Genomic DNA, 25,347 nt, shown 5'->3' on the forward strand with positions numbered 1-25,347 from the left:
GGAAGTAGCCTAGGTGTCCGGTATTTAGGGTTATTAAACTACCTTTGTGTGAAATTTCATATTACGACGAATTTAATAAACATTACCCTGTTCGAGTGAATAAAATGGGGCAATTCGACACTGGATGACGATCTCGCTACTGTTTACTGTCTACTCTCGCAGGCTTTGACTGGGGGTGTCCGTCTATCTTTGACTAGGCTAACCGACGATGGTCTAGTTTTCCCACTAGGACAAAAAAAAGGTTAGCTGACCTTACAATTCCTATATGTATGTGTTTGTGACAAGTTGTGCTGTGTTTCAAGCTGCCTGTATAGCCTATCGGGAGAACGGACAAGGAAGAACGCAGGCACCTATTATTACGCGAAAATTGCGAAAAAGCGTCCACCTACAGGTAAGCGCACGATAAGGCTGCGTCCGAATAGGCCTCAGAAGTCTGACGTAACGCAGAGCAAAAACCTTGCCCGTATATGGAATTCCGGTTCAAAGGGAAATTTCTCCAAGGAAAAAAATGAATGGATTTTCTCATAACCGTCCCTGTCACAGTCTGTGATTTAAACTGGCGTTTAAAACTTGGACGTATTTATCCGGACACATTATTCTCTTAAATGGCACTAGATCCGCTGAATTCCAATGTCGTTTTTCAACCGAAACAATTATTTTGCTAACAAAAAAGCTAACACTGCTGCGCATGTTAATTACGTCACAGCTGTTGCGGTTACCTGGCAATGCTAGTGAAGCGCAAGTAGCCTATTTATATTAAGATGTTTACAACGATATGTACAATTGTAAAAAATAGAAAATGTATAATTTATTACACTAACGGGAAACAATGGGAAGAAAACGGTTTTCGCGCGTGTATCGAAAAAATCGAAACAGCTCTGTGTGCAATGTTGTAATTGTGCGACGGGTCATCTCGGGTGGCTAACCACTTAGCCGTTAGCAATTGACTTTTTAAAATGACACAGAATTTTTTTAGATTATACAAAATAGGTAAAAAGCATTATTTTTTCATATACAAAAAAACTCCCAAATATCATAATTTTTTTAAAGGAATTCGGAAATCGCCATTCATTTGTCCCAAAGGGGCGTCTAATTTTTGAACCGGAAGTCTCGAAAATGCTAACGAACCAGAAGGGAATGACGACACGACTTCTGAGGCCTATAGGCTGCGTCCGAGTAGTCAAAAAATTACGTCCTATGTCTTTTCCTAACCACTTTTCTTTGACCTCGGTGGAAAGCGTCATGAGGTTAAGAAAAGATGTGAAGATAAATTCAATAGGACAACCGCGGTGCTAAGAGAATCCGACTGCACTTACACTAGGCCACGTATTTATGCGACGGCGGATGTTATTGACGTGAGTCTGCCGTGGTAAAACTACAATCACTCATCAAAAAACTTAATCTCAAATTACATTTTGCTAGTAAGACTGAAGTTACTTTAGCCATTCAGTTGTATGGGACCTCCAATTAAGATATCTACAATTCAGTTTTGACTATCCAAAACGTGAATTCCAAATACTGCATCACCATTTCAATTAGCCTATGACTAGTCATAACTCAAATTAGAGATATCTCCACATTAGTTCTGATTTAGTCATAATTTCAGTTAGATATTTCATTCCTCGCGATTGAAGATATGTCAGGTAACGGGACCAGGACCCAAACTCAGAGTGGGAAAAACACCAGAAACTCCAAAAAGGCAAATCCAACCAAAGAATTTACTCTCATACAGGTAACAGAAAACAGGGAACAAAAACAAGGCCACACAGGGCACTTTCAAAAACAAAAACAGCAGAACTCAAGCAGGGCAGAACTCACAGACAGAAACACGGACAGAAACAGACAGGCAGATACTCTCAGGCAGAAACACAAGAAACCAGCACCCAAGTCAAGAAAACAGAATTTAAATAGCCACAAAGATAACAAGACACGGGTGAACACAATCAAAAAAAGCACAATCAAACCAGAGCAGGGAGGGATAATGAGACACAAAGAAAAACAATGACAGAATAATTGAAAACAATAATACAATTAACACGGGTAAATAAAGAGGGAGCAAACTGAAATACAAACTGAAGTATTGCCATCTTGCGGCCCAGAAAAGGAAAAAACAGAAACAGAAAAAGGCAGAATCCTGACAATATCTAAATTATCTTTTTGGATAACTGGATCTAAGGTATTACTAGCCAAAATATGGCAAGCCATTTTAACATCTAATAACCTGTGCGGATTCACATTAGATATTTGTCATTAATTTATGACCAGTCAAAACGCTAATTTAAGATATCTAATTATATTTTGACAAGTCAAAACGCTCATTAAAGATATCTCTAATTAAATTTTGATTAGTTTTGCCACTAAGTTCTATGTAACTCAAATTAAAGATATCTACAATTCAGTTTTGACTATCTAAAACGTGAATTCCAGATATCACCACTTAAATTATGACTCTTAGCAAGTATGAAGCAACCATTACCCATAGTCGGACACCGAGCAAAACCCGTGCCCTCAAGTCCAGTTTATGCATGTCTATTAGAATTTTTTACAGTCTCTGATTAGAACCCATGGTTCTCATGCACCAATCAGAAGCCAGTACCCAGTGTTGGAAGTTGGACAGGCTGTCAATAGACGGACGCTTTTTCGCTATTTTCTTATAATAATGTGTGCCTGCGTTGTTCCATGTCCGTTTACCCTATCATAAAAAACATGTTTTCAACGTACAAAAATGCCAAGTTACTAAAAAGTATTGATATCAAAATGACGCCAAGTTACGATACTACAAACAATATAGGCCATCTTGCCTCACCGAAATGACATAAGATGTATCTCAAAGCAATGCTACCCAATATTTCCTCAGTTCTTTCAAGTCACTTGGCCCTGTGTATAAGCATGCACTACATGGACAGGCCAAACATATGTGTGGATGGCTCTCTCACAGTCAAGATTGATTGAATAGGTGTGTGTATGTCCAATTTGTATTGGTATGTAGGCCTATGTATTTCGCTGCCCAGGCTTTCTGTTGCGTGAATGATAGTATGTTTCTTGGTACAAGTGTGTTCGTGAATGTGAATGTAAGATGCTGCCAGGGAAATGTCCCCATGCGGATAAAGAAGTTCTCTATAGCCGCGTTTCCACCAAAATTACCCGGAACTTTCAGTCCCAGGAACTACTTTACCAGGAACTAAAAGGTTCCTTCAGCCAATGGTTGTCTGCGTTTCCACCGGGGTCTAAAGTACCGCGAAGATTAGGCAAATTAGCCCACTGACGTTGTCGTCGGTCCATCTGTCATATGATTTCTTCTGTAACCCCATACTACCACCGAAGTAGCCTACATTATTTTCTAATAACCGGGACAGCCCGGAGGGGTTTATTCCACTTATATACAACGGGTTACCAACAATGACTATATATGGTTACTTTTGTATTTATTGATTTTCATATATCCTCTCAAACACATTCATTAACAGCAGAAAACATGCACACGTTGTTAACAATTTGCTGTTTTATTACTTTCTCGTCGTCAATTCCATATAGGCTAATCGCAAAATGACAAGAATAGAACGAAAACTCGGACTTGCGTGAAAATGTAAATTAGTAGTGGTACAGCCACCGTTTGCTTTCCTTCGAAGTTACTGCTAGCCGAGCAGCGAAGTGTGCCCTCCAGATGCGAACCATGCACCATAAATGAGTCCATAGTCTTCCTGGTCTTTTCGTGGAATTGAAAAATGGCAGTAAAATTACGGCAGTCTGAAAAAGCTAAAGGGAAGATTACTAGAATTAACCTGTTATTTTACCCGGATAAAAAGTGCGGAAGGTGATTTCCAGTTTGCTTGTACTGTATCACCAATGTTAATTATGCAGAACTACCGCATACCTCACATAACTGTATCAAACGTTTTGAGTCAATTACAACGGGCTAACAAAGAAAATCCGGAAGAAAATATTCAGCAACCGAATTAATCCGTTTGAATGTTTTGGTAGCCTACGTAATATGCTGTCCAAGCACGAATGCTTAGCATTTTATAAAACGAATACTAAAGCAAGAAAAGAACAGAAGAGCACACGTTATAATTCCAAGACGTTATAACCAAGAAGTAGGCTACTGCGCCGCATAACATACAAGTTTGATTTGAAGTTATTATGAAAATAAATTGGTTTGCCGGTGCATATTTTCAAACATGGCGGGTAATGGCGGAAAATAAATACAACACAAATGCTACGAGTACTCGACCAATCATAAATGTTCAGCGCTGCAAGCTCCACCCAAAAGGTTCCTGTACTTTCGGAAAGTACTACCTCCCGAGCAGGAACGTTTTGGGGGGTAAAACAAAGCGCCCAGAACTAAATTTAGACCCTAGTTCCTGCGGTGGAAACGCACTGAGTTCCTCAAAAGGTTCCTAGTTCCGGGGTATAGTTCCTGCGGTGGAAACGCGGCTTATGTATGTATGTACAATATGTGTTTTACATGCAGTATTTATTGTACGTAGCACATATACAATAACTTGCACATGTACTGAAATTCAGTTCAGAAGCAAGTATAAACATGTGGAGAAATGTGCTTCCTGTCATTGCTCAGCAGCAGTTTTGCACATTAATGAATTTATACATTAATTTCAATGTACAATGTTCAATGTGTTCCATGAGGCAATTCGAAATATTTGTCTCTTTGATCTGACAGAAAGTTTGCATGACATTGTGAAATGGTAAGATTAGAAAACACAGGGCCAAGTGACTTGAAAGAACTGAGGAAATATTGGGTAGCATTGCTTTGAGATACATCTTATGTCATTTCGGTGAGGCAAGATGGCCTATATTGTTTGTAGTATCGTAACTTGGCGTCATTTTGATATCAATACTTTTTAGTAACTTGGCATTTTTGTACGTTGAAAACGTGTTTTTTGAGATATCAGTTCTTTTTGCAAAGCGTTTTATTATGAGAGTGAGAAATGCGACCCTGTAAAAAACGGGTGTGGATTATGGCTATCGCTGTGTGAATTTGTACGGTCTGATGAGCGTGTACCGTTCAGCAGTTTCGGTTTGCTGTGAAACAGTGTCTGTGAGAAAGGATGCAGTGGCATAAGCGTAAACCAATCAGAAACGCAGATGAAATATGGCCAGTTTATGTACTCACGGATTTGACGTCCATCCAACGAGCCTTGACTGACAAAAGAATCAGCAAGTCAGTAGAATTATAACTCCCTAGGTCGCAACTTGTGTAGCCTTCTGTCCTGCTCCGTTGTCTGTTATTTCGTGGAGATGCACTTTTAGTGTTTGTAAGGTTTATCCTTCTGTGCAGCTCCGTTGCCTGTTATTTAGTGGAGATGCACTTTTAGTGTTTGTAAGGTTTATAAGGCATTTTGATAGGCTTATCTGCAGGTAGGAATCCTCTTCGCTGTTTTGCTAAACTAGAACCGGAAAACATGATAGTGCAGAATAGGAGCAGACGCATATGTCCCAGGAGGCTTTGCATATGAGAAAATGACAACAGTGTGAGAGAAATTAGGATGAAATTACAAAATTCCGTAGGTGAAACAATATGTTTTTAGCAGAGTGGGCATGTAGGTGAAGGTTGACATGATCATGGAGTATAGTGCGAAGTAAATGGAGTGGCCATGAGCGAGCTTATATTCCTTATCGAATGGTATAGGCTATATAACAGTCTGTATTTAACATTAGTTGTTGAAGTGGAGGGTTAAATAACGTGTGCAATCTAAAAAGAAAGAATTGAGGAAATATTGGGTAGAATTGCTTTGGAATACATGTTATGAAATTTTGGTGAGGCAAGATAGCCTATATTGTTTGTAGTACCGTAACTTGGCGTCATTTTGATATCAATACTTTTGAGTAACTTGGCATTTTTGTACGTTGAAAACGTGTTTTTCATGAGATATCATTTCTTTTTGCAAAGCGTTTTATTACGAGAGTGAGAAATGCGAAGTGACCCTGTAAGAAACGGTTGTGGATTATGGCTATCATTGTGTGAATTTTTTTACAGTCTGATGAGCGTGTATGTTTAGCAGTTTCGGTTTGCTATATATGTAAAACAGTGGCTGTGACAAATGGTGCGGTGGCGTAATTGTAAACGCATCAGAAAAGGTGAAATATGGCCAGTGTAGCTATGTAGGCTACTCATGGATTTGACGGGCATCCAACGAGCCTTGATTGACAAAAGAATGAGCAAGCCCGTAGAATTAGAGCTGCCTAGATCGCAACTTGTGTGCCCTTCTGTCCTGCTCCGTTGTCTGTTATTTCGTGAAGATGCACTTTTAGTGTTTGTAAGGTTTATAAGGCATTTTGATAGGCTTATCTGCAGGTAGGAATCCTCTTTGCTGTTTTGTTAAGCTAGAACCGGAAAAGTTGATAGTGGAGAATAGGAGCAGATGCATATGTCCCAGCAGGCTTTGCATATGAGAAAATAACAAGTGTGAGATAAATTAGGCGAAATGATGAAATTGCGTAGTTGAAACAATATGTTTTTTAGCAGAATGGGCATGTAGGTGAAGGTTGACATGATCACAGACTATAGTGCGAAGTAAATGAAGTGACCATGAGCGAGCTTAGATTCCTTATCAAACGGTATAGCCTATATAACAGTCTGTATTTAACATTAGTTGTTGAAGTGGAGGGTTAAATAACGTGTGCAATCTATTGCACTAGTGTGTTTTTCTCATGTTCAGTGCTAGTAGTTATACTTATGAGTGAATCATGATTTTAAATGTAATGTTTTAATGCGGAGTTGCAGACCGTACATACGTAGTAATTGTTTGTAGCCTATGTGGCTAGATAGAGAACAGGGCGAGGTAACATGAATGTAGAAACGTGGCGTTTGCTGATATGAAGGTTTTGTACGGTAGCCAAGTGAAGAAATGTAGTTAGTAGAAATGGCACAGTGGTGAACTGGTGTAACTTTTTAATAAAAGGAATACATTTGCGTCATGAAATGCATATGGATGGCCGTGAGTGAGTTTTGGTAAAGCAAATATAAGCGTAAGAAAATGTTAGTGTAAAAGAGGAAATGATCTGCCTGAGGGCGAGTCGGGATTCTAGCCTTAAACCGGAGGTTTACCAGTTTTTGACTTCGTTAGTGCAGCACCATGCCATAGCTATGCAATGCGTGAAATATCATTAGCAAACCTGCCGGTGGTTTTAAAGAAGAACACAGGCCAGTAAGCACAGAAGAGCTCCCGTTGAATCCATATGGCTTAGCAATATTGTAGCCGGTTAATAACTGAACGTACATTACATTACATTACAGGCATTTAGCAGACACTCTTACCCAGAGCGACTTACACAACTTTTACATAGCACTTTACATTGTATCCATTTATACAGCTGGATATATACTGAAGCAATGCAGGTTAAGTACCTTGCTCAAGGGTACAACGGCAGTGTCCTTACCCGGGAATCGAACCTGCGACCTTTCGGTTACAAGCACAGTTCCTTACCCACTGTGCCACACTCACGTACAGACGGTAGCCTAAGTGCTAATGCATATGGCTTAGCAATATTGTAGCCGGTTAATAACTGAACGGTGAACGGCGGGTAGATATGGTGCAAAAGCAATAATTGATAAGTAGTAGACAATAATTAGTGAGGGTCGAAGTAGGTTAAAGAAACACATTCCTAGCTGGGTTTGAACCTACGACCCCGTGTTCAAGACTGTAACCTTGCCCACTAGGCCGCAGGCGGACTAGCTGTTTAAACTGGAAATGTTTCAGAGTAAAAAGGTATGGGTATTTTGCGTGTGTATGCGCGTTTTTGATTGGGTCGTGTAGGTGAAGATTTGGCTGGTGTCAGTGAAATGTCCAATGGGGAGACATGTTGTTAGTGGGATAGGCGGCAGGAAAAATAAGAAGAAGAAGAAGAAGAAGAAAGAGAAGAAGAAGGAGAAAACGCAAAATCCCCTTAGTTTGGGGCTTTATTGTGTGGACATGTGAAGGTGTTTATGAATTCTGTTTGTTGAAATGGGGTCAGAATGTACAGAATTTAATGTTTTTAAGGGCTGAGTGTCTGTGGCTGTTGTGGTTATTTCTGTGGGGAACCCTGAAAAGTGCCAAACTCTCGGTGCTGTATAGGTATGGGGCATGCCCCCGCCAAGGCGTAACTTGGCGGGATGGCATACCTGCCATCCCAATGTTCCGAAGATGGACTACTAAAAGCGCACCTTAGATAGCTACTTCGCCCCGTGCGTTCTTACCGTGTTGTTTCATGCAGGCTATATGAACGTGAACAACTCGGTGAAAAATATTACTTCATTACCAAGGTTGGAATTGAAATAAATAAAGGAATATAGGCTACCAGTCACAGAAGTGAAACGAAATGGTTGTCACATTGAGAATGGTTGCTCACGCTCCCATGAAGGTAAATGCAGTTAGATCTTAAATTAGCTCTTTGACTAATCATAAATCAGTTACAGATACCTGTAATGTGAATCTGGTCAGGCTATTAAATGTTTGCGACACAACTCCTTAATTAGCACTAAACAGGCACAGAAAACAAACTAAGATTGGGGGAACTGGCGCCCTCTAGTGTGACGGTTGGATTCAGGTAGGGTTTTTATTTCCCAAAAATATATAAAAATAATTGGCACCCCTAAAGATTCTTATGAATAAAATAAAATCAAACTAAATCTACATCAATATTAAGAGAAACTCTTGTGGCATTCCATGGCTTCCTGTTTCACTGGTGGATTAAACTGAGAACCTGGTTGTGAAACCCATTTTTCACAGAGAAAGACAAAGAACTGACGAACAAAATTAAAATGGTTGCTGACCTTTGTAAATCAGGCCAATGGATCAAAAAATAAACTAAAGATGCTAGTTACTACTGTGAGGGCAATAATGAAGAAGTTTAAAACTGCTGGTGCATGGTGGTGTGCGTGGAGTTTGCATATTCTCATCTCATGTCTGCATGGGTTTCCTCCCACAGTCCAAAGACATGCAGGTTAAGCTAATTGGAGACAATAAATTGCTTGAATGTATGAGTGTGTAAGTTCATGGTGTGTGTGCTCTGTGTGGACTGGTGACCTGTTCAGGGTTTTTTCCTGCCTCTTGTCCAATGCATGCTGGGACAGGCTCCAGGCCCCCTCACAACCATGTCCAGGAATATGATGTAGGATGGATTTAAGGATGCATATACTGAAAAGAAAAATACGGGGTGGATCTTTAATCTTATGGGGCTACTTTGCTCACACTGGTCAATTGAACAGCACAGCCCATAAGCACGGATCAACAAAGACATCAGGATCTGGAAAGATTGTGGGTGGAGGAAGAGTCTAAGATCCCTCCCAATGTGTTCTCTGGTCTTATAAGACGTTATGTAAAAAGACTCAGTGCCATTATCCCTGCAAGGGGAGGGTGCACACAGCACTGAATACAGGGGTGCCAATAATTGTGACGCACAATTTTTGTAAAATTGTATCATCTGAGAAATGTGTCATTTTAGTAGTTTCCATTAAATCATTGAACATATTCCGTATGTTGGACAATGAAAATATACCCACTGGTAATCCTTATATTGAACGGTCTTCGTAATTGTTATCATGGGTGCAGAATATTTTGGAAGGAATTGTATTACTGTACAAGTTTATGGCTCAGTTAAATTCCAGATTTGTCGCTGTCTGTTCTATGAGATTTGATGTGCGTGTGTGTGTGTGTGTGTGTGTGTGTATGTGTGTGTGTGTGTGTGTGTGTGTGTTATAACAAATTCAAACACGGGAATCTAATCGAACGGAATTTATATATTACAACAGAGGCAACCAAACAATAAACAAACAAAAAAAAAAAAAACAACAAAATAACGATATGGCAAGTATTTGATCAGGAAAACATAAACCCAGGTACAATCATTACTAAACTGGCAATGTGAAATAGTAACTGATTGTCCGTTGAATATCAGTTAAAGTTGAAGTCCGAGTTTAGTTTAGTTGCCAGGTATCCACGAAACACAAATCCAGAAAACGTGCCAAAAATAATAAGTCCCGAAACCAAAATTAATGCATAAGTGCAAAAATCTTCTTTCCTCTCCAAAAACAAATAATTAAGCAATGCACTGTATTCAAAGAAGCAAAAAAAAAAAAACCCAAAAAGCATCGGCTCACCCTCCTGATGCAGTAGAAGAGAATTCTTTTATTCAGCAGGTTCAGCAGGTTACTCGTTTTCTTGTCTTGGAGCTCTGTTGAATAATTGTAGATTGAAAAAAATACAATCCAAACAAAAACGCCAACAAATCACAGAATTCTTGATTATTTTCTGCTGACTCCCCTTTACTCCATTCTCCGTTGCTACCTCTTGCCCCCAATCTATTTCAAAAAACCCACCTGGCCCGTCACCACCTGTTTGCTGCTTGAGCGCAACTCTTAAAGGGCCGGCATACAAATTTGCGATACTTGGCAAAGGACTCATTATCGATACTGTTGGTAACCAGAAATGTTGCCAAGAACAATAGTGACCGTCGTTCCAGGTAGAAGCAGATCCGAAGTTAGTGTTTAAAAATCAGGAAGCATTTATTATACAGAAAGCCAGCAACAGGGATTCACACAAAAATGTTCAATTCAACTGTTAGAGTTTGTGGAGTTTATACAGTTACATTTACATATATTCAAATTTGTGCGCAGAATACAGCATGAACTCTGATTGGTTGTTTGTTATACAGAGTTGCCCTATAGGCTGCAATTTCTACCACTGTGTCTTATTGGTTGTCTTTGTAAAACAATGGCGGACTCTCACATGCACGTGAGGTTTTGGAATACACAAATCTGTCTGTCTCCTACAGCACAAACTTTCTGTATCCTAACAGTCCCTCCTTTTGACACAACATGAATCTCATGGTTAAGTCAATTTTACAGTTACATTTATTTAGTCATTGTTCAGGGTGAGGGCGAAAACCTGTCAAAAACCTGTGTTAGGAAAACTTCAGGCAAAATTCCCTCACGTCCCCCTTACGGGCGAACGAGATGTACTCCAAGAACATAACTTGTAAAGAAAAAAGTCCTTCTGTTGCTGGCTGGATGGATAGTGACATTGGTTTGGTAGGGAAGGCTCGATTCAAGGCTTGGTGGGATTTCTTGCAATTTACTCCTGGTTTGCAGCAACATGGTCTTGGAGGGGTGGTGTCCTCGGCGCCGGTATGGTGTCATGGGAGTGTCCTCTCCGGCATATGAGGAAGAAAACAGAATACCATGTGAGGGCATTATCAAGTACTCCCAAGTTATTACAACTTGGTTCTATATTATGTATGCTGTCGGAGTCTTTGTATAGTGAACAACTTGTGTGGTTTGCTCATTAGTTTTACCACAGATTAACTGTACGAAAATTAATTTCACACCTTTAATTATCAATGCCAGTACAGTTAATCCCAGTATAATCAGAAAAATGTATTCAACTACAATTTTGCCAAGGTCACCCAAATAGCTCGATAACCATTCAAGAAAACCAGGTGTTGTAGGTGATATTTCATGTGCGGACCGGGAAACATTATTGATTTTTGAGATCACACGTTTCAGGTCATCCTGATTATCGGGAATATAGGAACAGCATTCGATGCCAATTATTTTACATGTCCCACCCTGAGCTGAGAGGATATAATCTAATGCAGCTCTGTTCTGTAGAGCCATCACTCTGACAGCTGTCAATTCCTCTGAAATTTTGCCTAGACCTAATGCCGTGCTATTGGCCAAAAGCTCTACCTCTTTGGAGAGATCGCCAATTTGATCTAGAGCGGACATAACCCCATAAGTAGGAATGAGAGCACCAAGTGCTCTGTTCCAAACAGACTGATGGTGAGTTCCAAAGACGTCAGTTGATCTTTCATATCTGACTCGGTCCGGTAGAATAGATCTCATAAAAAACACGTTTTCAACGTACAAAAATGCCAAATTACTAAAAAGTATTGATATCAAAATGACGCCAAGTTACGATACTACAAACAATATAGGCTATCTTGCCTCACCGAAATGACATAAGATGTATCTCAAAGCAATGCTACCCAATATTTCCTCAGTTCTTTCAAGTCACTTGGCCCTGTGTATAAGCATGCACTACATGAACAGGCCAAATATATGTGTGGATGGCTCTCTCACAGTCAAGATTGATTGAATAGGTGTGTGTATGTCCAATTTGTATTGGTATGTAGGCCTATGTATTTCGCTGCCCAGGCTTTCTGTTGCGTGAATGATAGTATGTTTCTTGGTACAAGTGTGTTCGTGAATGTGAATGTAAGATGCTGCCAGGGAAATGTCCCCATGCGGATAAAGAAGTTCTCTATGTATGTATGTACAATATGTGTTTTACATGCAGTATTTATTGTACGTAGCAAATATACAATAACTTGCACATGTACTCAAATTCAGTTCAGAAGCAAGTATAAACATGTTTTCTGGAGAAATGTGCTTCCTGTCGTTGCTCAGCAGCAGTTCTGTACATTAATTAATTTATACATTAATTTCAATGTACAATGTTCAATGTGTTCCATGAGGCAATTCGAAATATTTGTCTCTTTGATCTGACAGAAAGTTTGCATGACATTGAGAAATGGTAAGATTAGAAAACACAGGGCCAAGTGACTTGAAAGAACTGAGGAAATATTGGGTAGCATTGCTTTGAGATACATCTTATGTCATTTCGGTGAGGCAAGATAGCCTATATTGTTTGTAGTATCGTAACTTGGCGTCATTTTGATATCAATACTTTTTAGTAATTTGGCATTTTTGTACGTTGAAAACGTGTTTTTTATGAGATATCAGTTCTTTTTGCAAAGCGTTTTATTATGAGAGTGAGAAATGCGACCCTGCAAGAAACGGTTGTGGATTATGGCTATCGTTGTGTGAATCTGTACAGTCTGATGAGCGTGTACCGTTCAGCAGTTTCGGTTTGCTATATATGTAAAACAGTGGCTGTGAGATAGGATGCAGTGGCGTAAGCGTAAACGCATCAGAAACGCAGATGGAATATGGTATGTACTCACGGATTTGACGTCCATCCAACGAGCCTTGACTGACAAAATAATCAACACGCCCGTAGAATTATAACTCCCTAGGTCGCAACTTGTGTAGCCTTCTGTCCTGCTCCGTTGTCTGTTATTTCGTGGAGATGCACTATTAGTGTTTGTAAGGTTTATCCTTCTGTCCTGCTCCATTGTCTGTTATTTCGTGGAGATGCACTTTTAGTGTTTGTAAGGTTTATAAGGCATTTTGATAGGCTAATCTGCAGGTAGGAATCCTCTTCGCCGTTTTGCTAAACTAGAACCGGAAAACATGATAGTGGAGAATAGGAGCAGACGCATATGTCCCAGCAGGCTTTGCATATGAGAGAATAACAACAGTGCGAGAGAAATTAAAATGAAATTACGAAATTCCGTAGTTGAAACAATATGTTTTTAGCAGAATGGGCATGTAGGTGAAGGTTGACATGATCACGGAGTATAGTGCGAAGTAAATGGAGTGACCATGAGCGAGCTTATATTCCTTATCAAATGGTATATATAACAGTCGGTATTGAACATTGGTTGTTGAAGTGGAGGGTCAAATAACATTGCACACATTATTTACCTGTAATGTAATCTATTGCACGAATGTGTTTTTCTCATGTTCAGTGCTAGTAGTTATACTTATGAGTGAATCATGATTTTAAATGTAATGTTTTAATGCGGAGTTGCAGAACGTACATACGTAGTAATTGTGTGTAGCCTATGTGGCTAGATAGAGAACAGGGCGAGGTAACATGAATGTAGAAACGTGGCGTTTGCTGATATTAAGGTTTTGTACGGTAGCCAAGTGAAGAAATATAGTTAGTAGAAATGGCACAGTGGTGAACCGGTGTAACTTTTAAATAAAAGGAATACATTTGCGTCATGAAATGCACATGGGTGGCCGTGAGTGAGTGAGGTTTACCAGTCTGTGACTTCGTTAGCTAATGCCATAGCTATGCAATGCGTGAAATATCATTAGCGAACCTGCCGGTGGTTTTAAAGAAGAACACAAGCCAGTAAGCACAGAAGAGCTTCCGTTGAATCCATATGGCTTAGCAATATTGTAGCCGGTTAATAACTGAACGTACAGACGGTAAGTCATAATGCATATATCTTAGCAATATTGTAGCCGGTTAATAACTGAACGGTCAACGGCGGGTAGAAATGGTGCAAAAGCAATAATTAAGAAGTAGTAGACAATTATTAGTGAGGATCGAAGCAGGTTAAAGAAACGTGTTTCAAGCTGGGCTTGAACATACGACCCAGTGTTCCCAAGCCTGTAACCTTACCCACTAGGCCACGGATGGATTAGCTGTTCAAATTGCGGAGTTGCAGAATGTACATAAGTAGTAATTGTTTGTAGCGTATGTGGCTAGATAGAGAACAGAGCGAGGTAACATGAATGTAGAAATAGAAACGTGGCGTTTGCTGATATGAAAGTTTTGTACGGTAGCCAAGTGAAGAAATATAGTTAATAGAAATGGCACAGTGGTGAACTGGTGTAACTTTTTAATGAGAGGAATACATTTGCCGTGACTTCGTTAGCTAATGCCATAGCTATGCAATGCGTGAAATATCATTAGCAAACCTGCCGGTGGTTTTAAAGAACACAGGCCAGTAAGCACAGAAGAGCTCCCGTTGAATCCATGTGGCTTAGCAATATTGTAGCCGGTTAATAACTGAACGGTGAACGGCGGGTAAATATGGTGCAAAAGCAATAATTGATAAGTAGGCTAGTAGACAATTATTAGTGAGGGTTGAAGCAGGTTAAAGAAACGTGTTCTAAGCTGGGCTTGAACCTAGGACCCCATGTTCCCAAGACTGTAACCTTACCCACTAGGCCACAGGCGGACTAGCTGTTTGAACGGGAAATGTTTCAGAATAAAAATGTATGGGTATTTTTCGTGTGTATGCGCGTTTTTGATTGGGTCGTGTAGGGCAGATTTGGCTGGTGTTAGTGAAATGTCCAATGGGGAGACATGTTGTTAGTGGGATAGGCGGCAGGAAAAATAAGAATGAGAAGAAGAAGAAGAAAGAGAAGAAGAAGAAGAAGAAGAAGAAGGAGAAAACGCAAAATCCCCTTAGTTTGGGGCTTTATTGTGTGGACATGTGAAGTTGTTTATGAATTCTGTCTGTTGAAATGGGGTCAGAATGTACAGAATTTAATGTTTTTAAGGGCTGAGTGTCTGTGGCTGTTGTGGTTATTTCTGTGGGGAACCCTGAAAAGTGCCAAACTCTCGGTGCTGTATAGGTATGGGGGCATGCCCCCGCCAAGGCGTAACTTGGCGGGATGGCATACCTGCCATCCCAATGTAATTCTCATGGCCGGGACCAAATGTCCTAAGGCGCAGATACCAGACCATGAATTAGGCAACTCAGAATAGGCATTGTTCCCACAAACCCAATAGACTCCCATAGCTGTGTGGTTTTGTACAGGTTTATCATGGTAGTTAATAACCGTATTGCAGTCCAGGGTCTCTCCAACATAAATAGAGCCATTTTGTTTGAGGCACCACAGATATGGGCCAAGAGACAGAGCAATGTTAATGGGTTCAGGATCACATATATGTTTAGGTCTGGTAACAAGTTCACTTTTGCTATCGCTATCTGCAGTGTTATACTTGGAGGCGATAGGTACGGACATCATTGGAACACCAAGTGCGACAGAATGTGGTATTAATCCACAGACATAGCAGCCAGTCTTATTTGCATGTTTGGCTGTCATGTGAACTAATTGCATGTAAATGTTATTGTCCACAGCACTTACTCCACCATGGCTCAAAACTGTGATTATAATTACAAATGAATTCAGCATGTTGGATGGGAGCATAACTTGAATGCTCAATTTGGTTGAGTATGTGAAAAAATTGGAACGTTTGCACCTGATTCGTGAAGGCTGCAGTCGTCCGTGGCAGGGAGTTCTTCAGGCTTTTTGAGGTCTTCGGGTGATGGGCATGGTTTGGTCCGGGATTGGTGGATCCAGACCGGGATGCCTGTAACTCGAAGAGCAGTCTCAGAGGTTAGTAAGACCTGGTGTGGTCCTTGCCATCGAGGTTGGAAAGATCTAGGATGAGGGGCTCTTATCATAACCCATTGTCCAGGTTCATATGTCTGCGATTCTTGCCCCCCCTCCTTTTGTTTATCTTTCAGAGTCTGTAATGACAAAGCCTGGGAGGTTAGGTTTTTCACCGCTTCATTCAAGTTTTGGCAATACTTCAGCAATGCATCTCCCACTATAAGAGAGTCTTCTGACCCCTTACAAAGGCCAGGGGCTAGTGACATGGCTCTGCCAGTCACTAGTTCGTAGGGAGACAGTTCAGTTACTGCATTAGGGGTTGCTCTCATCGCCATGAGTGCAGCTGGGAGGCCTTGGACCCAGCTTCCCCCCTTCGACAGCAACACCTTGGTCAGCTTTTCTTTCAGTGTTCGATTTGTTCTTTCGACCAGACCTGAACTTTGAGGATGGTAAGGGCAGTGGAATTTTTGTTTGATTCCCAGGTACGAACATACCTGTTTCATTACTTTACCGGTGAAGTGGGTCCCTTGGTCTGAGTCTATGTAGCAGGGAAGGCCCCAGCGTGGGCAGAATTCAGATGCGATTATTTTTGCCGTGGTTGCGGCATTTGCACAGGCTACAGGGTAAACTTCTACCCAGCGTGTGAAGTGGTCTATGAGAACGAGACAGTGTTCTTTTCCATGGCTCTTTGGAAGAGGGCCAATGAAATCCATCTGGATTTGCTGAAAGGGTCCAGTAGGCCGTGGCTGGTGTTTCATCATTACTTTTATTTTTGGACCTTGATTGCTTTTTGCACAAATGATGCAACGCCTAACGAAATCTTTCATTACCTTGGTCATTTTGGGAGACCACCAATGAAGTGACATGTTGTGCCGCATTGTTCTTTCTCCATTGTGTGCAATGCCATGGTATACTTCACAAAGCAATGAAAGGATGCTCTGAGGGGCAACAACTTTCCCGTCCTGTGTGTGCCAAATGTTGTCATCATTAAGAGTGCATGCATTTTCAATCCACGTCCATTTTTCAGCTCTTGTACAGGCATCCTGTAGTTTAGCTATGTCAATGTTAGTTGGACCCGACATGTCAATAGCTGCAATTTTGTAAGTAGGCAGGGAGTCATTTAAAGCTGCTGCTTTGGCAGCTTCATCTGCCCAGTGGTTACCCAAGCTGATTGCATCTTGTCCTTTAGTGTGCGCTTTCACTTTTACAACTGCTAGTTTGTTTGGTAGTTTAGAGGCAGTTATGAGATTCTGAACAACCCCCCCATTTTTTATCGGGGTACCTGATGAAGTCAGGAAACCCCGAGATGACCAGTTAACCATAAAGTCATGGACAACACCAAATGCATACCTGGAATCAGTGTATATAGTAAGTCGTTTCCCAGAACCCAACTCACAGGCATGAGTGAGGGCAACAAGTTCAGCCACCTGTGCTGAATCTGAACTTGGAAGGCGGCCTGATACCATTACCTGACCAGCAATGTCAACAACTGCATATCCTGTAACTGGGTGGGCCCCATTGTAAAAACGAGATCCATCAACAAAAAGTGAGAAATCATTGTCAGAAAGAGGTGTTTCAGAGATGTCTGAATTGGATGGGTGATCTGGAGACAATGGGCACTCATGTGGCTCCCCGTCTCCCTCGACAGGTAAGAGAGTGGCTGGGTTCACAGCTGGGGAGTGGATGAGTGTGATAAGCGGAGCTAACAAGATGGCTTCCCATCTAGTCCACCTGGCTGCTGAAACACGAGAGAAACGGCCTTGGGTTAGTATGTTATGCACAGCATGAGAGACATTGACAGAGAGTGGAGCTCCTGAGACTAGTGCAGCGGAGACCGTTACTGCTGTGGCGGCAGCCTGCACTTCCTGTAAGCAAGGGGAAAGACCAGAAGCGACAGAATCCAGGCGAGAAGAATAGTAAGCAACGGGGCGTTGTATGCCTCCATGGGGCTGAGTAAGAACGGCTGTCATGTGGCCTTGTATCACAGCTGACCATAGAAAGAACGGGAGGTCAGAACAAGGGAAACCTAAAGCAGGGGCAGAAGTGAGAGCAGATTTGAGAGTGCTGAATGCATCTTCACACTCGGTTGTCCAATCAACGGTCTCCAATGGGCGATGGGAGCCCTTCAAAAGAGCATTGATTGGTGTTGCAATAACAGAAAAGTCAGGTATGTGGTTCCTGCAGAAGTTAAAAAGTCCCAGAATCTTACGAACATCACGGACAGTGCGGGGACGCGGAGCAGTGGCAATAGCAGTTCTCCGGTCAACAGTGAGTTGCTTCGAGCCCTGGGATATGGTAAAGCCCAAATACTGGACAGCGTCTTGTGCGATTTGGGCCTTCTTTGGACTTGCTTTCATATTGTATTTTTCCAAAGCTTTGAGTAAAGCTTCCAGAGCCTGGAAATGAGAGACAGGGTCAGAAGAAGCCAAGAGAATATCATCAACATATTGGAGGCACTGTGTTCCTTCATACTGAGACCATGAAACTGTTGCTAGAATCTTGGCCATTGCGCGATGGAAAAGCGTAGGGCTGTTATGAAAGCCCTGAGGCATGCGTTTCCATGTGTATTGCGTGTTCTGGTGTGTGAAGGCAAACCAAGCTCTTGAGTTTTCAGCAACAGGCAGGGCCCAGAATCCATTGGCAATGTCTATCACAGAAAATATACAGTGACTAGGTTTGATATCAGCAAGCAGCGTGTTTGGGTCAGAAACAATTGGAGCAAGTTTGTCTGCAGCAGCATTAACCGTTCTGTAATCAATTGTCAGGCGCCATGAGCCATCTGGTTTTTGCACAGGCCAGACAGGAGAATTACAGGGTGAGACACATGGCTCAATGACCTCCTGTGAAAGCAAGGACTGAATGATTGAGCCAACTGCTTGAGCAGCTTCTGGTTTAATCGGGTATTGTTTCACAGGTGAGGGCATAGTCCCTGTTACCTCAAGTGGTGGTAATGGTGCAGCTCCACAATCCAGTTTGTGCACAGACCAGCATGCAGAGAATGTTGCACATAAAGCTTGGAACTTGTTAGTCAAATCCCAGGAATGGACAATAGGTGTTGCAACAGATGCTATAGCAGTATGGGAAAGAGCAGCTAATGGCAATGTCTTGCGTTTATGAGAAGCGTCACAAACTGATAAAGCCATAGGCGAGTATGCAACAGTAGCTTTCAGTAATCTCATGCCGTCAGAACCGAGGATGGTACCTTCTGCAGTCCTACAAATGAAAAATGATTGTGTCCAATAAGCATTATTGGATTCCACAAGTACTGGAAAGGATTTATATGCGCGGACAGAATTACCCCAATGCCAGCAAGATCAATGGAATGCTTTGTACAAGGGAGCGGTAGGTCAGTGATAGAAACAGAAGCGCCAGTATCAATTAGCATATCGCATGGCCGGCCTCCTACCCACGCACTAAGATACGGTCTGCAATGAGCCTGAGTTTCTATACTACTGACTGAAAAGGAGGCCGGTAATTCCTATGCTTTCAAACTGTTTAACATGGCGACAAGTTGTTCTCGGTTCAAATGCGCGTAATCGTCATTGGAGCAGTGCGCGATAGGCCCAGCTTCTTTGTCTGAGGTTGCGTATTCTCCACTGGAGGCGTGCGCTTAGGTAGGGCAGCTAAACATTGTGGCGCTCGATGTCCCTGTTCTCCACATCGAAAGCATTTATCTGCTTCTTTGTTTGGGGGGTGTTACGCCTACTTCTCCTATAGTCCCTCCCTTGCATCGATCCGTGCTATGGCCCGTTTTCCCACAATTATCGCACTTCAGAGAGTTGTAGCGAACAGCAGCAATGGGATGTAAAGTTGAACTCTTCTTCCGTATCTGTTCCTCTAATCGCGAGGCCCACGAAACAATGTCACTAAACGTATTACCCGGTGTATGCCGATTGCTAGTACCTTCTGAATATGCGGGCAGCCTCTGCCAGTAATTGTTGCGTAAAAACAGCCATGTCTCTATTTGGATTAGGGAAGCCACAATGCGTTTCAAATGCTTCATACTTCCGATCGGCGTATTCAGCAAAGGGCAAGCTATTTTGTACTACTGCCGTGAAACAATGCCATTTTGGCGCACCTTTACCTAAAGCAGTCTTTACAGCCTCGCAGAAACCGGTAATCGCGTTTTGTAATTCATTATGATTCGCCCAGGGGCCAGATGCCCATGGTTCCTGTCGGAGATCAGCTGGTTCAATTTTGTTCCAGCTTGAAACTGGACATTTTGCACGCACAACTGAAAACATGTCTAGAGGGTGTAGAGACATGCTACGCTGTAGCTCATTTAGTTGTCGCCAAAACGGTAAATTGTCGTCTTGCGCATTAAGATTCGGCAAATCCTTTAATAAAGCTCTCATTTCGATCAGGCTTAAAGGAACGTGATCAACATGCAGTCGTTGTTCATTTCCTCTACCGCGAATTTTAGTAACCATAGGTGCCATGGGCACCGTTTTATTCTCCTTTTCAAAATACAGTGGGTCAGTTATAGTGTGACAATTTAAATCTGGGTACAAAGATGGAACACCTTTTATTTCAGTCGGAATGCACGCAAGCGCTGTGCTCTGGTCAGAGCTGTTGCCTTTGTTCTCAAGAGATTCTATCTTCTTACGCAGACCAGCTAATTTCGTATCTTGTGCTTGTAGCCGATTATACATTTCGTCACACTTCTCTATGAGCCTCATATGCTCCGTAATTAGTACAATGGTACCGTAAGCCGTCCTATTCTTTTTTTGTTTCCCCCACCATTCTAAGGAATCCGGCGTGGATCCTTCGGGGTCCCAGCCATTTTTACTCATCGCCTTTGCTTGCTTTACATACTTTTGCTGCAGATATGTGGTTATACTCCCGTTGCATTCTCCTTGTTTGGGGCCATTTTTGCTCGCGAATTATACTTTGTTGGTAATAAGTTACGTCTCTCTGTATAAACGCACGTTACTGGCTAATAGGTTACTAAAGACAACCAACACGAAACAATAAAGACTAAGAGGCCAATATTAAACGTAAAATTCAATAATGTCCACAAAACTTGTCGGGAGTGCGACACACACGCTCTCTCACGACCTGAAACAGAGACAGACTACCCACGTGAAAGAAACTCCGTCTCTCAACCCTGGGCCCGGGGCGTCACTGACTGACTCTCCCTTAAACGAACAAACAAAGATGCGGCTTTGCGCTTCTTAGGTATCTTCGACCTAATACCCAGTAGTGAAAATTAATCACTTCTGTGCTGTGGCGACACACTCGCTTACCACGGCCACGCAACCACGTGTAGAATTTAGCCTGGATTCACACTTTCCATAGGCAGGGGTGACTCACAAACACCCGGTCACAATAGGCTTAATACACAGGCCTATATCACAGTCAGCAGCACTGGTAACACATCATCAGCACTGATATTTATAACAAACAATCGTGTAACGTTACACAGACGTTATACCAAAAGACACAGTTTTTAAGCACAAACAACTGATCGCTTCTACACCGGTCAGATATACGTTATCGTACCACTAGGTGGAGCGTTCCAGACTTCCGCAGTTTTGCCGTCCAATTCGCCAAGCCAATGGTAGTAAAACCCGTTTACTCACTTTTTTGGTCAGGAAAACAACGAAGTTCTGGAAGACGAATCCACCCTGCTCGCAGCGCCAAATTGTTGGTAACCAGAAATGTTGCCAAGAACAATAGTGACCGTCGTTCCAGGTAGAAGCAGATCCGAAGTTAGTGTTTAAAAATCAGGAAGCATTTATTATACAGAAAGCCAGCAACAGGGATTCACACAAAAATGTTCAATTCAACTGTTAGAGTTTGTGGAGTTTATACAGTTACATTTACATATATTCAAATTTGTGCGCAGAATACAGCATGAACTCTGATTGGTTGTTTGTTATACAGAGTTGCCCTATAGGCTGCAATTTCTACCACTGTGTCTTATTGGTTGTCTTTGTAAAACAATGGCGGACTCTCACATGCACGTGAGGTTTTGGAATACACAAATCTGTCTGTCTCCTACAGCACAAACTTTCTGTATCCTAACAATACGTACATTGAGTATATCGGTGGGATAAAATGCACAAATAACATAATATGGTGCGTAAATATTTTAATGCACCAAACTTAATTAAATTACCTTTTTGTGTTGCACGTTTACATTATGTGGCCCTCACAGTGTATTATTATGTCTGTGCGTTATCATGTTCTTCTTGTGTGTATTTACAGGTCTGCCAATTTGGGTCAGAACCCACTTGTGAATCTGATCTGGTGTGTTCAGATGTCCTGAGACAGGGGGCGCTGTTTCTAAAATGAGTTCCTCAGAGGAGACCGAGACTGACGATGGAACCCACGGCCCTGCGAGAAAGAGGTAAAAATGCATGAATCAGAGAGTTAATGTGCTGTGAGTTAGAGCTGCAGTAAGAGGATGAGTTTAACTGGAAGCTCTGTCTCCATGTGCTGTGAGTTAGAGCTGCAGTAAGAAGATGAGTTTAACTGGAAGCTCTGTCTCCATGTGCTGTGAGTTAGAGCTGCAGTAAGACGATGAGTTTAACTGGAAGCTCTGTCTCCATGTGCTGTGAGTTAGAGCTGCAGTAAGAGGATGAGTTTAACTGGAAGCTCTGTCTCCATGTGCTGTGAGTTAGAGCTGCAGTAAGACGATGAGTTTAACTGGAAGTTCTGTCTCCATGTGCTGTGAGTTAGAGCTGCAGTAAGACGATGAGTTTAACTGGAAGCTCTGTCTCCATGTGCTGTGAGTTAGAGCTGCAGTAAGAGGATGAGTTTAACTGGAAGCTCTGTCTCCATGTGCTGTGAGTTAGAGCTGCAGTAAGAGGATGAGTTTAACTGGATGCTCTGTCTCCATGTGCTGTGAGTTTGAGCTGCAGTAAGAGGATGAGTTTAACTGGAAGCTCTGTCTCCATGTGCTGTGAGTTAGATCTGCAGTAAGAAGATGAGTTTAACTGGAAGTTCTGTCTTCATGTGCTGTGAGTTAGAGCTGCAGTAAGAGGATGAGTTTAACTGGAAGCTCTGTCTCCATGTGCTGTGAGTTAGAGCTGCAGTAAGATGATGAGTTTAACTGGAAGCTCTGTCTCCATGTGCTGTGAGTTAGAGCTGCAGTAAGAGAATGAGTTTAACTGGAAGCTCTGTCTCCATGTGCTGTGAGTTAGAGCTGCAGTAAGAGGATGAGTTTAACTGGAAGCTCTGTCTCCATGTGCTGTGAGTTAGAGCTGCAGTAAGAAGATGAGTTTAACTGGAAGCTTTGTCTCCATGTGCTGTGAGTTAGAGCTGCAGTAAGAGGATGAGTTTAACTGGAAGCTCTGTCTCCATGTGCTGTGAGTTAGAGCTGCAGTAAGAGGATGAGTTTAACTGGAAGCTCTGTCTCCATGTGCTGTGAGTTAGAGCTGCAGTAAGAGGATGAGTTTAACTGGAAGCTCTGTCTCCATGTTTGTTCACAGGGTCCGGGTAGAGAGGGCAGGGTCACCTGTACCCAGCTGTCTGTCTATGAAGAGTGATCGTTCAATGCATCATCCAGTCAACTTCAGAGGAGAGTTCACAGGTGATCAAAGGTAATGAAACAAGTTCATACTGACACTACGGTTGAATAAAACTTAAATCTCAGTGGCTATTTTTTGGTTTAGTGGTGTGTATGATAGCACATTCTGGTCAACATGTGTGTATTAACTCATTTTAAAGTGTCATGATGTGTTCTATATCACATTCGGATGTGCTGTGAGTTAGAGCTGCAGTAAAAGTATGAGTTTAACTGGATGCTCTGTCTCCATGTGCTGTGAGTTAGAGCTGCAGTAAGAGGATGAGTTTAACTGGAAGCTCTATCTCAATGTGGTGTGAGTTAGAGCTGCAGTAAGAAGATGAGTTTAACTGGAAGCTCTGTCTCCATGTTTGTTCACAGGGTCCAGGTAGAGAGGGCAGGGTCACCTGTACCCAGCTGTCTGTCTATGAAGAGTGATCATTCAATGCTTCATCCATTCAACTTCAGAGGAGAGTTCACAGGTGATCAAAGGTAATGAAACAAGTTCATACTGACACTACGGTTGAATAAAACTTAAATCTCAGTGGCTACTTTTTGGTTTAGTGGGGTGTATGATAGCACATTCTCGTCAACATGTGTGTATTAACTCATTTTAAAGTGTCATGATGTGTTTTATATCACATTCGGATGTGCTGTGAGTTAGAGCTGCAGTAAGAAAAAGAGTTTAAGCGGAAGGTCTATCTCCATGCTCTGTGAGTTAGAGCTGCAGTAAGAGGATGAGTTTAACTGGAAGCTCTGTCTCCATGTACTGTGAGTTAGAGCTGCAGTAAGAGGATGAGTTTAACTGGAAGCTCTGTCTCCATGTGCTGTGAGTTAGAGCTGCAGTAAGAGGATGAGTTTAACTGGAAGCTCTGTCTCCATGTACTGTGAGTTAGAGCTGCAGTAAGAGGATGAGTTTAACTGGAAGCTCTGTCTCCATGTGCTGTGAGTTAGAGCTGCAGTAAGAAGATGAGTTTAACTGGAAGTTCTGTCTCCATGTGCTGTGAGTTAGAGCTGCAGTAAGAGGATGAGTTTAACTGGAAGCTCTGTCTCCATGTGCTGTGAGTTAGAGCTGCAGTAAGAAGATGAGTTTAACTGGAAGCTCTGTCTCCATGTGCTGTGAGTTAGAGCTGCAGTAAGAGGATTAGTTTAACTGGAAGCTCTGTCTCCATGTGCTGTGAGTTAGAGCTGCAGTAAGAGGATGAGTTTAACTGGAAGCTCTGTCTCCATGTGCTGTGAGTTAGAGCTGCAGTAAGAGGATGAGTTTAACTGGAAGCTCTGTCTCCATGTGTTGTGAGTTAGAGAGCTGCAGTAAGAGGATGAGTTTAACTGGAAGCTCTGTCTCCATGTGCTGTGAGTTAGAGCTGCAGTAAGAGTATGAGTTTAACTGGAAGCTCTGTCTCCATGTGCTGTGAGTTAGAGCTGCAGTAAGAGGATGAGTTTAACTGGAAGCTCTGTCTCCATGTGCTGTGAGTTAGAGCTGCAGTAAGACGATGAGTTTAACTGGATGCTCTGTCTCCATGTGCTGTGAGTTAGAGCTGCAGTAAGAGGATGAGTTTAACTGGAAGCTCTGTCTCCATGCGTTGTGAGTTAGAGAGCTGCAGTAAGAGGATGAGTTTAACTGGAAGTTCTGTCTCCATGTGCTGTGAGTTAGAGCTGCAGTAAGAATATGAGTTTAACTGGAAGCTCTGTCTCCATGTGCTGTGAGTTAGAGCTGCAGTAAAGGATGGTTTTCGGAAATTTTTTCATGTTGTGAGTTAGAGTTCGTAAGGTTTGGTGAGTTTAACGAAATCTTTGGTTGAGTTAGAGCCGCAGTAAGGGGGAAATGAGTTTTTTTGGAAACCCGTCTCCCGTG

General features: G+C 42.0%; 1 protein-coding gene and 1 long non-coding RNA gene across 3 annotated transcripts in view; one reads left to right on the top strand and one right to left on the bottom strand.

Moving 5' to 3' along the window:
* Positions 1 to 25,347, top strand: part of LOC135237959 (B-cell receptor CD22-like) — a 174,649-nt gene that overhangs the window by 115,065 nt on the left and 34,237 nt on the right. The gene's annotated exons all lie outside the window — the stretch shown is intronic.
* LOC135238188 (uncharacterized) lies at positions 15,486 to 19,633 on the bottom strand. Of its 2 annotated transcripts, none has more exons than XR_010325034.1 (2): positions 16,813 to 19,633; positions 15,486 to 16,119 (listed from the first exon to the last, which is right to left on the bottom strand). It is a non-coding gene; the product is annotated as an uncharacterized LOC135238188 (long non-coding RNA). The 2 variants fall into 2 exon arrangements; XR_010325035.1 differs by having other exon boundaries at positions 16,477 to 19,633.

The sequence above is a fragment of the Anguilla rostrata genome, chromosome 1, assembly GCF_018555375.3.
Source record: "Anguilla rostrata isolate EN2019 chromosome 1, ASM1855537v3, whole genome shotgun sequence".
Classification (NCBI taxonomy): domain Eukaryota; kingdom Metazoa; phylum Chordata; class Actinopteri; order Anguilliformes; family Anguillidae; genus Anguilla; species Anguilla rostrata.